Genomic DNA, 17728 nt, shown 5'->3' with positions numbered 1-17728 from the left:
TTACAGTGTATTTACTACAACGTCATACTGTTATTTTTTGAAATACATATAACTAGTGTGTAAATTGTGAAGCAGGTAAGTGTCCACCATTAAGCGAGTAAATAACACAGATACAGAAATAGAGCATATGCAAATAAGGGTGACTACAAGGCGACTTGGTGATGTAGCAGCGATTTATCACGGTGGCTGTGGTTGCTCTCTTTGCCATCCTTAGCTTCATCTAATGAAGCCCCCCACATGCAAATGAGCATGCCCTTTTCCTTGATTTCTCCTCTTCCGCGTTTAAAGCTGCACGCCGTTAACGCGTGCGGCGAAAATATTGGAGCACGGTCGAGATAATGTATGTATGGAGGTCACAATGTATATTAAGACTCATACCCGCTATTGCTGCTGGCTCTGATTACTCGAACATGACTTTGTTACATTAATGGTGTATTGTATGTATTTGCAAGAACAGTTAGAGACCCCAAATACTTTAAGTGGCTGTTGTTGTCCTCCTAAAGGAACCCTGGAAGCCTTTTCTGAATGGTACATCTTCTAAGAAATAAAATGAAACACAACTATACAGTTTTTTGATTAATGACCCAATGTTCTGTCCTTCCTAGCTGTTACAATGGCGAAAATGAGTGTAGCTCTTCTTTGATTTAGTTGTGTCAGTAGTTTAGCTCTCACTGAACAACACACTCTCATAACCATAACCACACAAGTCACATCACCTTATGGAATGTGAACTCACATCACCTTCATCAGCATAGCAATGAAAACTAATGGCATGTTTAGCATGATGGCGTCCACCGTGGCTGCCGTCTTCTGTTCGCTAAGGTGACTCTGTGGTTCACTCTGTGGGTTCGTGCTAAACATGTGACAATAAATCTCTACAATCTACAAATTTACAATTGTCAATAAGTGATTGCCGGTTTTGAACCTCCTACCTTCCACAATGAAAACCTAGTATATATATATATATATATATATATATATATATATATATATATATATATATATATATATATATATATATATATATATATATATATATATATATATATATATACCTATATATTGATAAAGAAAGCTTTCAGGGGCTCTGTGGCAGCAGCCATGTTTGCTACTTCTTGACTCCTGCGATCTCCTGTATTGCTATTGGCTGTCAAGGCAGCACTAGCTTGCACAGGACTCTTGTCTATGTGAACCCTACAATGCAAAATGTGAGGGTGCCCCAATAATATGATTAAGTGCAATTAAGTGTCTGGATTTTACTTCAACAAAAGCGGAGGCGCTTCTGTGGAAAAACTTACTGGTTAGACAGTTGATCAGGAGCAGGGGCACACCCGCACTTCTTGATCAAACCACTGATGTGTGTGACTTCGAGCAATGGTTTGTGGGAGACATATGCGCCGTAAATCTTAAAATCAGCCTTTTAAGTTAAGCATTTTTGTCCACTTTCTTCGATTTTATCCACTGCAAGTTCACGTTGATGGCAACAACAGCACTCAGTCTGTGAAATCTTTGCCCTGTCGTCTCTCCACCACAATGTGACATTGGCATCAAACAAAAATCCATGTGGCCGATTTCTTCTTTACTTTTGTCAGAATACTCCATTTTAGCAATGACAACAAACATTTGGTCGAGTGGCGAGCACAAGGAATGGGCAACAAGTCGACGTCAGATCCATTCCCAAATGGTGCCATCCTTTAAAACTATCCCGGGTTATTTTGGGCTGAATGTATTACCAAATGCAGGAGTAGACACACAAATTGTAACATCATATAACTATTACACTTTATAATATCGCTCCCTTTACCCATCAAGACCTAAATTTGGGATCTCCAAAGGTACGCTTTGACTCAGTAGTCAAAAATTGACTCGGTTTAGGTGGGCCATACATTCCAACTTGCCCTGTAAATCACCCATGATGTAAAGTCGAAGCTAACGATTCAAGTGATTACACCATTTCTTTGAGTTGTTGCTTTTCCACATAAGTCCTGGACTTTTGCTCCTGTAACTTTCAAACAGTTATAATGCACCTTAAAAATAAGCCAGCTCAATATAAGCTGCAGCCCGCGTCAAACCTCCAAGCGCTCGCTCCAAAGACTCCAAGCACTCATAATAAAAGTGAAGCGACAAGTTTTTGCAGGGGGTGAAGATGTAAGCAAAGTCTCTGGAAGAAGAACTTGGGAAGACGTAATTGGAATAATGTGCATACGTACGGCATTACATGACTATAGCCCAAGCGTGTATAATGAAGACAGAGCTGAACAGTTGGACAACATATTGCCAGACAGCAGCCATTAGCCAGAGAGCGGCAAAAGCACATCAGGGGAAAACTCAAGGAGATGGAGAGGCAACGAGGAACGGCAGGAGGAAGAGGGGAGCGGCGGGCCAAGCGCGGCGTCACAATAAGCGGGGCCGACAAGCCGCGAGCGCGCCCCGTGCTCCGACACTAATTGCCCGTGAAAGGTGACCCGCGGTGAGGCGGAGGCGCTCAGCTCCGATCGGCCTCGCCGCGCGACGTGCGCCCTGATCGCACGCGACACCAGACAGCCGAGCCGTCACGCCGGCCACCAGCGCCACCCGCTCCGCAGCCGGAGCCCATCCGGGGAGCGGGGAGGGAGGGAGGCCGGCGGCGGGTGAGGGGGAAGAGCGACAGATGGAAAGTCAAAATGATTCCACTTTGATTCTCTTACCTGACTAACGTTTGGACTTGGAGTGACACAATGCGGCACTTTGTAGCGATGGCTATATTATGGAAGAGGTTTGGCTAGGAACGGCGGATGACAGCTTTCCTGATGTCCCGAAATAGCACAACTCCTGACATGGACAACTATGTGTCTTTCAACATCTTAACCAAAAACACGCTGTGAGCTTTTAGTACTGTGTTGGGATTTACACTGGAAGATTGCAATTAATTCAATATTTTCATGTAAATATATTTGTAAACTGGAGTAAAATTGTGCTTAATTTAGTAATACTTGTAAACTGTTTTGGTTTGTGAAACAATCCATTATGTTCCCTTTGATGAGAGAAAAGATGAACATGAACAAAATGCTGCAATTTGAAATAGAATTCAGTGTTTTGCCAAGACAATACAAGAAATCACAATTTTCCACAAAAATGCTTGATTTTGCCATGAAAAAGGCATTGTTCTGCCACAAAAATTCCAAACTTTATTATGAAAATGCAATTTTACATAGAAAATGAAAGATATTTTCCATAAAAATGCAAGATTTTGCTTTGTGTTCTGCCAAGAAAGGCTATTTGCCATGAAAATATTATCTTTTGCAACCAAATTGTGCAAAAATGTACCAAAATGAACATTAATGAAACGGTACGTTCTGCTACAAAACTGGCAGATTTTGCTCTACTACAATTTTTTCTATTTTGCAAAGAAACTAGGAGTGTCACAAATGTTACATTCTGATACATACTTCTATTTTAGGGCAAATGCCACATTTTAGAGAAGATTTTGCATGTTTTTATTTCTTTAAAACAGGAAATTATGTATTTTGCTCAATAATAATTAACAATACCATATTCTGCAGGGAAAAGGCTACTTAAAATAAAGTTTTGCACAGAATACACACTAGTGTCAAGAGTACGTTTGGTCACAGCAAGATTTTCTCAATAAATTGTTAGTTTAATAAAAATTAAAATTAAAAGAATGTTGTCTTGACTTACTACAGTTTACATCTTGCACAAAAACCTTACTAAAATCCTAGAACTAGGTACATGTATAACTAAAGTAGTAACTCACCCAGCCATATGTTTTTTTCCGTATTGACTTCCCATTAATTTTCATAGGTATTTCGCACCCAGAATGAATGAAAAAGGGGGTGCATTCCTTTCAAAGTCAGCACATGTAAAGATGTTAAAACAGTGAGAAAATTGTGTGATGGAGGTGGGAATAGGGGGTTGAGTATATTCAACAGAGAAGCAGGCGGTGGCATACGTGTTGAAGAATATAAATCATCTAAATCTGGCACATCCGGTTGCTAGAAAAAAAAGACACATGTAAAAATATTAAAATAACATCAGCCATTGTTTAAATTTGACATGGAGCAGAAAGACAATATTTGACACACCTGAGCCTTTCATAAAAGCACATAAACACGTTGCATCGGGAACCCTACCTCACACATTTATCAACTTGTTGGCTGCCTTTTTATTGATTTTGTTTTAAAGTCTTCTTTTAAGAGGTTGTGAAAGAGGAAGAGGAGTGATGAGGCCCGGATCTTTTTACACGCTGGAGCCAGACAGTTGGAGCCCCGCGTGGGGGCTGGTGGGATGGGGGGGCTCGATGCACCCTCTTCCCAGCACATATTACAAGGCAGTGGACATTAATAACCACTACGTTGTCATTGATAACCCGCCTCACACACGTACACGCACATACTCACAAAGCTGTGTGTGCATCTATGCAAGTGTGTATATGAGAAGGGGGGGGGGGGGGGGGTTCAGATATTTAAAATATGGTGCTGACATAAAATAAAATATGTATTACAGTATCACTTGGACGCCTGTGCGCAAACGGCTACTACAAAGACAGTCATTTTAGTTTGTGCTTAGCGCCACCCTTTGGCAATGCATAGTTTTGCAGCTAACAATGGAACCACGTTCATATACTGTACTGTAATTAAACTCACGCATGTTGAACTACATGTGATTTCAAAACAATCACATGCAATTGCTTTGACTCAAGGGCTTCCTGCCACATCATTTTTTTTGTTATTGGGGGACACGAATAGACTAATGTAGAAACATATTTTAAATTATATTCATTCAGAAAAGGTAATGATTTATTGTAATTATGATACGTCCACCGACACTAACGTCAACTTATGGGGGCTGAGTTAAACTTTAACATCAACTCATTTCCGTGCTCATTTGCAGAGGTTGTCTATTTATACAATGTGGTAATGAATGATATGTCAAAAATGTTGACAAAGAAAAAGAAATGTCATTAAAAGTTGGGTGTGATGTAGCCCTTAAATTGAGAGGGATTATCTTGATTGCGATTAGTTAAATGGCCTTAGAGTTGAACTTTATTAAAACACGTCATATTATTTACAATTCCTGCTACTAAAAAGTCATGAGGAATAGATCCTGCTTCCTTAATAGATCCTTAATGTGGCCTTAAAACAGCCCCAAAAGAGGACAAACATTTCTAAGCACAACCTTTTTTTCTATTAGACAGGGCTATGGCTTATCTAATGCAAGCTCCTGCTCTCACATCAGCTTCTTATTGTTTCAAAAAGAGCATAAAACAAGAAACTGTGTTTTTCATGTTTTTCAGCAAAAAGGTGAACTGAATTCACTACTGTTTGCATTTCAAAGAAGTAAAATGGCCTATAAAAACTATATCGGGTAATGTATAGTTTTTTTTCACCTGGAGTCGTCAAAAGTATTTTTTAACTATATTAAGTGTATCCATCCCCCAGTTCCGATCATTTTAATGTTCTGTTCATCAAAAGTATAACTTTACAAAATAAGGACATTTCAAAACGTGACTGCAAACTTTTGAACAGCAATATATATCGTAGCTGCTGTCAAAACCTGAAAGTCATTTTCTGTCTTTGAATTCCATCAACTACAAACTAGAAAATGTGTTTACTTCCTGCTTGCTGCTAACAAACTAAAAAAAAAAAAAAGCTTCCTTTGGCTCAGGGTGATCATGGGGTTCCTCTGTCGGACTTTCCAATTAAGAACTCCCAGAGTGAACGCATTTGCGGTGTTTTTAAAGTTGAAAAGTTCCTCAGCGTCCCTGGCTCCCAGACTCCCCGGAGACCACCCCCCACCGTAAGATACCCCTTTGCACATTTGGGCAAGACGAAGGGAGAAAAAGTGTCAAGCGATAGTGCAGTTTAAGATGCTAACGGTGCGCAATTAGCATGTGGCCGGCGCTAGCGGCCTCTCATCAGCGCCCCGAGGGTTCCTTCCTCGCTCTTTCCGCGGCGGCCTGACAGGCGACTGCTCGGCTTTCTAGTTAATTAAAGGGAAAAACATGGCCTTTGCTAAGCGAGCAGTCGCGCCCGGCCTGCATAATGGGACGTAATTAACTTCCCCCCGCGTCGTTACTTCACTTCAAAGGCTCGTTTTTGAGGCAGCCAGTGCCAAGACTTGTGTTTATATAGAAGCCGTAGACACTTTTGGTGCGACGGAGAAACCGATCCGTAGGGAGATGTATCTGAGGGTCCGCCTGAACCTGGACCCAAAAGCTGAACACCCAGCTGTGTGTGTGTGTCGTCGTAATGCAGTAAATTCAAATTTGTAAAGTCTTCATTTATGCTTTGTTTGAAAATATTGTCAAGATTCACGTATATGTTTTAAATTTCCATATAAAACACACCACATCAGTTTGTTTATGGAAATGACTGTGGATCAGAATGATCATACTTTTCGTAGGTTTTATAACAGTATGGCAAATGGTTATCTATGAAAATGTAGAACATGGCCATATGTATAGACACATTCAATACCAGATTTACAACGGTGGATTCCAAAGTAGTAGTAGAATTTGTAATGGTTTTCAAAAAGTGTTCTACATGAGCACATTACTCACATTAGATTTTAAAAGCATATGTCTTTTAGTAGTTTTTTTTTTAGGCGATGTTGTATGTGAGCCCTTTCAATGAAAAAAAAAAAACAGAGGTGGCACATCCGTGACAATGATATAAACACCATTATCAATCAATTTCCCTACGGGGATGAATAAAGTATCTATCTATCTATCTATCTATCTCTAAACATTCAAAATTTTCCTACTGTTTTGCAGTTCACAATTAATAGGGTAAATGCTTGTTTTATCTTTTTTATTTGGTGCAATTTTGTGTAATTCAACTGCTATTTTTCATGCTACAATTTTCCTAATTATTCTTTTCTGTAGTTGAAACCCTAGTTTAATGTTACTTTATTATAGATTAAAAAAAAGTAGATCCAAAAGCAGGCGAATTAATCAACATCTAATCAATAACCAAATTATTTGATAATTACTTTTGATACATTTTCAGTTTGAAGATTTCCAAAAGCAAGGAATTTCAGCAATTTAGCTGTTATGTTATGATTATATTATGAATCAATATATAATTGGAATTTTAAAAAACAATCACCACCATTTTTGCCTCTTTTCTACATATTATATAACAAAGCATTGTCTGGACTGCCATTTTGAAATATTGTTAAAATTTTTACCGGATTGATGGAAATTATGATTTTTTTAAACTGTTGTATTGATTAATCTAAAAGAACAAATTATGTTATATGACAATTCTCCTGAAACAATACAATTTGTATAATGGTGTTATTTTCAATGCTCTTAAGGCTATGCGTGCATTCTAAATTGTTCAAATTAAGTGCTCATATTAAAATTTTACTTTGTGAACTGGAGGAAAACTATGAATGCTTAATTTTAATGCCATCAATTGTGTATTTGGAATCTGGCACCGCATTGCGTGGGAATCTCTTCTCTATTCCAGAGGGTACGAGCCGTCAGCACCGAGGGGTCAAACACGTTTCGATCGGCGGCCATCAGCGGTGGGCACCTCAGGTCACACTTGAGTGCTCGTGGGGTTAACTCGGCCAGGCGAAGGCACACGGTCGCCATGTCGCTGCGGCTCCTTCCGGGGTGCATTTACATTCGTGCCAATTAGACTGGAAGAAATGATTGGCTGCTTGCAACATTGTAGTAAAGAGCTTCCCGCATATCCCGATCCGAGAAGCTATCCCTAGCTGGGGCGTCCACGAGCCCCGGTGGACGGTAATGCAGCGGGGCGTGCCCCATCGCAGCGTGTCAAGAGACGCACCTCTGCTGTGTCACATATGATTTACTGTGCGTCGGACCGCCTCGCAACCCCCTCCCTCCTGTGTGTCAATGGCTAGGTGAGGAACTGGGTGGGGCGGGGGGGGAATCTGTAGGGCAGCATATGCTCGGCTTAGGGATCCGTGTGTAAACATTGTGTTTTCTCTGTGTGTTTTTGCACACGCACGCTGAGTTTCTGCGTAATAGCGCTTGTAAAAATAACAACTTGGCCCCATGTTATTGCTGCTGCGATGCAACGCTGCCAGGAAAGCCCAGTTTGATGTCTGCGAGGCTGGCAGGCCACACTGCGAGCTCCACCGCCACCCACCCACCCAATACAAGCCTACAGGGTGGGGGGTGGGACAAGTGAGCTCTAGCATATGGAGCCTACATAAACACACTGGCTATTAAATACATGAAGCCTGTTTCTTTAAAGGGGCTACGGATGCACAGTTCCAAAGTCAATTCGGCATAGCCCTCGGTCCCGTTTGTCAGAGCCGATCGAACTGATGTTGGCCGGCGGAATTTTTTCAGCTGGTGAGCGTAAAAGTGGGTCATGAGACCTTCTCGAGAAATAATGTTGAAAATGTTGATTCAACCAGGATGTCATCTTGCAGACAAGGTCGTGCTGGATTACTTGGTTTGGAACCTTTTCGCGACGCAGTTGTTGACTTAAGTCGTTTTCTAACATTTATGTGACAATGTTTGCTTTTGATAACATCATAAAATAGCCCAATGTACATAGGCTGAGGATGATACATTTTGTATGTAAATATATATATATATATATATATATATATATATATATATATATATATATATATATATATATATATATATATATATATATATATATATATATATATATTTAAAATGATATTCTGCACCACACTGCACTGTATTACTGTATTAGGCTCAGTCTTGATTATGGTGTTTATTTTTGAACTTAACCCAAACATAGGGCGCACTATATTCAAAGGTGCATGCTCAAACATACGGTAGGCAATAAAAGAGAGCATACACAATGTTCTCTCAATGATTTCTAGCTCCCAGCATACATACTGTACATAATACGTGATATTCTCTGTTTGGTCTGTTGCTGCCAGCGTACTAACTGTGCGTGTTCCTTCCCTAACGTCCCTGTATCAATGGGAAATTGTCTGACAGTCTGTCAAGTGGAGGGCTTACCAAAGTTGCACAGTAATATTTTTACTGATTTTGGGACTTAGTACACATAGAAGGCGGAGCAGGATTGTAGTGCGCACGAGTAAATTTTTAAAAAGATTCAAAGCTTGTATTTGTACCTTATGGTATTCACATTACGCCTCTTAAACATCTGTTTGGCACATTTAAGCCACAAATACTGAAATTTCATAAATAACACAAGACCACTAGAGAGGATTTATAGATGTTACAAAAAGGCAGCAAAAGACTACCATATTTTCCGCATTATAAGGCGCACCTAAAAGCCTTAATTTTATTAAAAAGTTGATGGTGCGCCTTATAATCCGGTGCGCCTTATATATGGATTGATGTTGAGATGGGATTCGTAGATGGGGAATGAACTGATAAAGTAAGCATTACCTGTTTCTTTTATGTGTTTACAGTTGAACAAGATTGGTCATGTTGACATTGAGTTATTATGCTATTGAGAGTTTAGAGTCATTATTTGAGTTATCATTGTTATTACTTTGAGTATTACTATATTGTGATTGCACAGGAGGAGGAAAAGTTCCCTGATATAAATGTTGCACCACATGTTATACCTTGCTGTTTAAAAATAAACTGTCACGGAAATACTAATAAAATAAACAATAAGACAGTTGTTTATTTTGGGAGTGAATAGAGTTGTCAGAAAGCTGGTTTGTAATCTAGTAATGAAGTTTGACTGCTTCTGCTGTTGCGCCTTATAATTCTGTGCGCCTATAGAATTTTTCTTAAAATATGTCATTAATAGACGTGCGCCTTATAGTGCGGAAAATACGGTAATTGTGTGAAATAACACCACAAAAAAGCCCAGAAAATAGTGAATAAATAATATAAAATATTTATATATTTATAACATAAAGCATATTTGCTATGGTTTATCAATCTTTTCCATGTCCAAATGTGACAGAGATGCACAAGTAAGAAAAATGAATCACCTTCTAGAAGGCATTCAGGAAGTGGTCAAACATAAAGTGAAAGTTCACTCAGTGAAATGAATAGTGTAGTAAAGTTTATCCTAATGCAAAAGTAATCTCGTGTTTAGTAAGGAAAAATCTGTAGGTAATTTAGAACGCGAGGACAACACGACAATTACCAATTTGAATAACGTTTTACTAGTCATGCAAAAAAAACAACAAAAACAACAACAACAACAACATCAAAAAGCGGCTTTTTGAGACACAAGTCAAGTGAAAAACCTGTTTTCAATTTTCTTTCAAAAACTTCTGAGGTATGTCATCATTTCAAAAGAAGGGGAAAAAAAGGAAATCATTTAATTTGCAACGCACCCCCCCTACACACACACACATACACACCTCCAAAAAAGTGAGAGAGAAAAAAAATGAAGCCCCCCCCCTCCAAATTATGAGTAATTACCACTTTGGCTCTCACCATGGCGGAATGATTTGATGCCTTTCACAGGGCCGTCTGGTTTAGCTCAACACAGACATGCGAGTCTGCCTCGTGTTAGACTGCGGTGAATGCCATCGTTTGGCGCAGATAAAAGGCACCCAAATGAAAAAGAAAAAAAAAAACATTGACGTGGTGGTTGAACGGGATGTGCGGGCGAGAAATCACAGACGCCGGTTTAGGAGATGAAGAGCAGGCATTCACTCGGAGCAATCAAATAAATACAGTGGAGGGTGGCAGACTTTCACCCTGAGTAGATGATTGTGTTAAATACTCAAACCTACATGTCTCGTTGAGCAATGAGTGGAAACAAGTGCTACTACTAAAGTCTGCAATCTTTCAGCGCAGTGTTACACACACTAAAAACATGCGACTGTGTCTGAATATAATGCGTCTACAAGCTGCAGACAACTTAGCTTGTGACTCACCATTTAGCGCAGTAAAACTTTTCAATTCAAATGTCCTCTGAAGTTGGACAATTAGGAATTCAAGCGGCATTATTTGGATGAATATTACCTCCAACCTTACAATACTAATACTGTCTCCAACTTTAAGACAGCCTACTCCATGTCCAGGTCTGATATGACACGTAGAATGTTGAAGACACATTTAAAAGATAAGAAATGATTAAATTAAGTTCACAGTACGTAAATGACAATCCTGGTGATAAACGTTAAACCAATCAGAATTGCAATTTAGAGATATTTTGGGTGGGTTGAGAAATACGTATGCTCCAACTACACACTGGTTTTGAAGACATAAAAGTGTTGTTCACATGTGGCCCGTTTAGTGTCGGCGCATTGCATGGGTGCTCCAACAGAGACACGTCAATGCTTCAAGTACTCCAAGATGGAGAGTTCACGCATTAGCTGCTGATTGGTTTAGGAGATGGGCTCCATCGGAAAATTAAAGGGAGTATGCTCTGCTTCTCTGAAGACACCACTCTGTGAGGGCATCAGAGTGAGTTTAAGAATGCACACTGCTTATCATTAGCTAGCAAGATACTATAGCTAGATAGCGTGTTACTACTACTTGCTAGCAAGCAAGCTACATGTAGAGCTAGTTAGCTCCATCTACTCCTTATCTGCCGCTCTTCCGACCGGGCTTGAGTTACGGGGGCAACAGCTTCGGCCGTGGAGTTGGTGGTTATAGCTAGCTACTTAGCAGCAGGATACTGTAGCTAGCTAGCTATTATATCTTGCTATCTAACAAGCTATCGTATCTTGCTAAGTAACTAGCTACATCATCTCACTATATGGTGAGCGATAGTATAGTAATAGTAGCTAGCTAGAGAGACAGTATAGCTAGCTAGCAAGCAATTTATTGGCTACCTTGTGAAATTATGTAGTTATTTGATCGCCAGCAAGAAACGATAGCTATACTAGCGATAACTAATAACTAAAAAAATAACAAAAAATATAACTATCCATTTGTATCTCGCTAGCTAGTGGGCTATAGCGTCTTGGGCGCTAACTACCTATATGTATCTTGCTAGCTAGTGGGAAATAGCATCCTCCTTGCAAGCAAGAAATGGTCGAGTCAGCAAGGTACTACAGCTAGCTAGCAAGATACTATATAGAATTTTATAGATAATTTATAGCTTGATCGCTAGATAGATACTTTGTAGGATCATGGCCCTCTTTCCCAGAACTATCACAAAGGGTAAAATACATACACACAAACATTCCATCTGACTTATGCTGCCACTTGTTTGATGGATACCACTCGCACATGACAACACATTGATTTTCCCGTCTATGTCTCTAAGCTCCGGCGTGGAGAAATCCATTAAGGCTTTCCAGCGACTGACTGACGGGCCTTGACGGGCCGGTGCTCTCGGGGCCGCCCGCCTCACTGACTGGCAGCTCGACACTTAAACAAGCCCCTGTGCCAGCCGTAATAGTTTAAAACACTTTCAATTACCCCAGTCAAACAAATCCCGCACGAGAGCGATCCGACACCGCCCGCCAATCGTTTGCCGCGTCTCGTTCTCGACATCCTAACGGGGCGGCGTGGGATGAAGCGCAAGATGATGATAGCTGCTCGCGTCTTGAGAAAATGGAGCAGCGGGGCTGGGAAAAGAAGTGTATTTTGTATCCATAAGTAATGGCGAGTTCAAATTCCAGATAAAGGAAGAAAATCAAATTGTGGGGAAGTAATACTAAGAAACTATGATGCCACAAGATTGTGGTGAAGTAATTTAATGTTTTGGCCCAGGTACAAGAACAGTGACTCTAATAACCATACTTATTGACAATTTATTCATTGTATTTTATACTCCAACCTAAAATTTTATCTGGGCAATTATCAGTAATTTTACAGTAACTACCCTGACAATATCAATATAAAAATTGGCAACACGTTATTTTTTCCCACTCTTTGCACCAGAAACGTTAAATCAGAAATGTTTTAATAAACACCTCGTGAAGGTGACACTACCACAATGCTACTGTATTTTAATGTTGGTCATTATGGTGGTTGTAAAGCACTCTGCATTTTTCTTTAAGTGCTACTTAGTGTATAAAAGGTTTGAGATTTAAAACATCAGAGGAGCTAATATTGAAAAATGGCAAAATGGTGACAAATGGCATTCTTCTTATTGCAATGCAAGTCAATACAAGCAGGCGCCACGGTGGACCGCTTCATGTAAAGTGAACCCCCCCCCCCTGACCCTCCAACGCCATTGATTTGTGCCCCAGTGAGGATGCGGCGGCCATTTAATCAAACATGGTTGCAGCGCGATGTCGGACACGGATGAGCTTGTCTCGAGCATCGATTGGCTACGCCGAGTGGCTTCAAGGCCGAGGGGCGCTATGAGTACACATGCAAACAAGTAGTGAGAGACCAATAGCACAATTTGTGAAATACCCTTCATTTTGTTCATTACTATTAGATAAATAAATATTCTCCCTCTGATCAAAACTACAGTAGAGGTATCAGGAAACCGCTCCTATTAACACAATATTTCAGCGCCCTCTTTAGGCGAGACCAGGATATGCAACTCAAAATGTTGAAAGAGACGCATTTACGCCCCCCCCCCCCCAATAAAAAAATAATAAAATCGAAAGCCTTAAATATGCCTTATAATGAATGCAAAATATGCCATAAATGAGGCTTCATGATTAAATGTATTTTTCCCTCATACATATCTGGAGAGAAAGAGGCACCACTTGACTACTCTGCTGTATGATGGTGTTTTAAGTTGTACCTTCAATAACAATATTAATGTATTATGTTTCATTGCAATGATGAAATTCTTATTTTGAGGATTGGGAAAAAAAAACAACAACAACAACAAAAGGGAACACCACCTTCAGACTTATGAAACAAAACAAATTAATAATCCAAACATATATAAAGTACATATGCATCTATCTAACTATCGACTATCCATCTATCTCTATCTCAAAAATACAAAATGTCATAATACTTGTTTTTAAAAGTTGAAAACGTTTTATGTATTTTTTTTTAACTTTGTATCATTACAAAAGATAGTCAAGTTTATTGGGAGCGAAACATTTTCGTCAAAAGACTTCTCAGTATGATTGAGTCCTATATTATTGATTTGCCAATTTACGACAATTATACAATGAAAAAATCTCCTCATGAAATGTCAATATTTAACAGCTCTCATAGGTACAACTTTGTATAAACTGGTTCATCTCATTTTATCCAGAGGATTTAATTTAGCCAGGTGTATGTTCTGGGGACATCATTTAATCTTAAAATATGAAAACTGAGTAAGGCACACAGCAATATATGCGAAGCGTATGTTCCAATGTACATACAATAGTACATTAATCTTACATATTGCACTAACCTAACTAACCTAACTAAAGCACGCAATCACTCACTTTCCGGCTAATTGTTCAGATTTCTGAAGCCGCCAGTGGGTAAGCTAACAATTAATATGCATGGGCGTCATCACAAACAGCATTAATAAATATAAATCATGGAACGTATAGCACATCTAACGCAAGCCAGATACGATGTGACAAGAGTGCCAATTAACAACTTCTCCAACTCAGACTACAATAAATACATAAATAAATAAAAATAAATAAAAACAGGATGATCAAGGCCGGCTGATTTCCGCAGCGGATGCATAATTAATGTGGCTGCTACAAAACATCGTTCTGTTGGCTTGCCAGGCTCCTTTATTGAAATAAAACGTCCCAGAGGGCCAAATCCCCCCATTGATCGAGAGACAAGAGAAAAAAAGACAGAGCGATCTGGGAAAAGATCCCGAGTCACGGGCAGGAAGACGACTGACTGATCGGAAGACATGCCGACTATTTAAAGCACGTGTCAAACTTGAGGCTCATGGGGTGAGAGCAAAACAATGTTTTTTTTCCTTTAAAAATGAACCCTTTCAACTTGTCTATATATTATTTGATGGATGGAGAGAACGACAGCTTTCGGGATGTCTGAACAATTAGAAACCAGTATCGGGTTTATGTTTATGTTGATATTGTACATCTGCACTTGTAAAATAATGCTCGACAATGTATGTCCTCCTCTAGACAGTGGGCAGTTCTTAATCATGTTTTTTCACCATGATGTTAATAACCCAAAATAATGGTAATTACTTTCCATAATATTAGTAAACTAGTAAACATTTTATACAATAAACACCATTCTTTGTGTCTTGTCATCATGTCGAGTCTGTGTCCAGACTCCATATTGGCGAAAACTCAAGAATGTGTCACTGATTTTACTCTTAAGTGATATCATTATGCAGTGCTCTCATTTGCCTCCATCACTGAGTCCTAGATGTATAATTTTGGACAGATATGCGACCTTTCAAATCAACGTGTGTCCATTAGATGCATCATGTTTTGACATCAAAATATGAATCATCGACCATCTACTCTTTAATTCAGCAAAACTTGACCACTTATTAACAATTTTGACAACTTCGGCCGCCATGTTTGTTTTGATCTCAGCGAAAAAAAGAACGTCAATCGAGAAAAAAATAACACAGCGTTGTTAACATCAAATGCACAATGAGGTTAAAATGATCAAGTAGTAGATTGTTGACACGAAATTTCTTCTGGGAGAAACTTAAAAATAAAAGTGTTTCAATGCCGTCCGTTCCATACATGATCACATTTTATTTTGTATTCTGATTGTCTGGCTTCCTTACAATGTGTGGATGTTTGACAAAATTAGAGTGGTTGACAGGCAGCGGATCCTCTGCAAGTCTCATTTAGTTTCTGGGCCAGCAAGCTTGAAAGAAAAAAAAAAAGGACTCATAGTTACTGCCCGGTAAATGTGTCTATCCTGCCTGGGTCATTTTTCTCTTCCCTTCTTGAAAGGAGAAGCAATGAGTACAGCAAGCCTACGAAGGAAGCTGGGCGGGTCAGACTCTGTCTCTTACTGCAGTTGGACAAATCTGAACACAAGAATGACACAGCCCAGATGTGTATTTTCATTCGTATGTTTACTAAGCTGTAACATCACCATATTTGGTGATCTCACTGCGAAAGAGGAGATACTAATTTAATATAGTGTGTGTGTGTGTACGTGTGTGTGTATGTATATATATATATATATATATATATATATATATATATATATATATATATATATATATATATATATATATATATATATATATATATATATATATATATATATATATATATACATACACACACACACTCTTATATACACACACACAGTGGACCCCCGGTTTATGACGTCCCTGCCTTAAAAAAAAAAAAAAAATTCTATTCTCAAACATGGCGGTCAGAGTGTGCACATGTCTATGAGGGGCAACATGCTCATACATCACTACACGCATCACTGCTTTCATTACTACAATAGACACAGATCTACTATTGATCGGCGTTATGGATAACTAAGACGCTGATCTGCTATTGGTCGGCGCACAGGGTCACAAAGATGGCTGCCTACTGACTTTATTTCGTGTGAGGGTGCTTTCAATATTGTATTAATTGTGCATTTTAGTGCTTAATTCAAAGTTGAAATGGTTAACCATGGGTTCCAAGATTGCTGGTGGTGAAAAAGAGAGAAGTAAGAAGATGATTAGTATGGATATGAAGCTGGAGATAATCAAGAAATACAAAGAAGACTAAGCTAGCCTAGGCTAGGCTACCCTCACTGTAACAAGCTCGTCACGTCACTTTGAAGGTAAATCAATTCTTCATATATTTTTATTTATTATGTAATTTAATTGTATACATGTATATTATATATAAGTAACACTTACTATACTATTTTTATACCAATTTTTAATATGTATATACAATTTTGATGTTTTTACCTGGGGTTTTACACGCATTAGCTAGCTAAAGAGCTATTTGTCGTATGGCGAATTTCCATCACGATCCCATATGCGGAACAGATTAATCTCGTAAACCGGGGCCCCCAACATATATATTTTTGCAATACACCATGAAATGAAAAGGAGAAGGAGCTCAATGAAGTATAAAGGAGAAATGCAGGAACTTTGCCATCACGACCGATCCCTTTGCTTGCTGCTATTTCAAAAGTGCAACTTTTCCATCCCTGCGACATCAGTTGGCAGTGAGCTTGTCTTTTTCCACAGCAACTTTTCTTGTAGCGTGTGAAAAGGAGGTTTTTTAACATATATATATATATATATATATATATATATATATATATATATATATATATATATATATATATATATATATATATATATATATATACACACACACACACACACACACATCTTAATAGACGTTAGAAATGTGAGAAAATACATCATTAATGTAATGTAGTATTATTGATGTTTACCACAAAAACAATCATGACTAAGTATCATTTTATAAAAGAGTGACTTTATTTTGGGGAAACAGTAGCTTGAAAAAGTTTTTCTTTATCATAACATTAATTTAAAGTGATTTTTCATCATTGTTACTGTTTGTTTTTATTTTTTTACTTGTTTTATTGTTTTGATTCATTGTACATTAACTTGAGCTGAGCCAGCTGAGCTGGTTGTCAGTCAAAATTGCATGTAAACGTAAAAAATACCACTTAGGCATAGCTGGGTTCATAGCAAATCGGTGGTAAATGTCTGTGTTTTTCCCCGTCTTCAACATGTGCCTGTTTATTTATTAACCCCCCCCCCCAAAAAAAAAAAAAAAACAAACAAAAAAACACTTCTCTCAAAATTCCAGCGAAAGTGGAGCTTTACTAAATTTGCCGGATCTGCATCAGTCATAAACGGAATTTTACATCATAAACCAGATTTCTCCAACTGGGTCTGTAGTTGTAAGATCAAAAGAACCGAGAAAAAAGATGTAAAATCACAATTTAATCTGTATA

This window comes from Hippichthys cyanospilos, chromosome 21, assembly GCF_059441005.1.
Source record: "Hippichthys cyanospilos isolate Australia breed blue-spotted pipefish chromosome 21, RoL_Hcya_1.0, whole genome shotgun sequence".
NCBI classification, from domain to species: domain Eukaryota; kingdom Metazoa; phylum Chordata; class Actinopteri; order Syngnathiformes; family Syngnathidae; genus Hippichthys; species Hippichthys cyanospilos.
The sequence above is the reverse complement of the archived record's forward strand: the minus strand, read 5'-3'. Positions refer to the sequence as shown.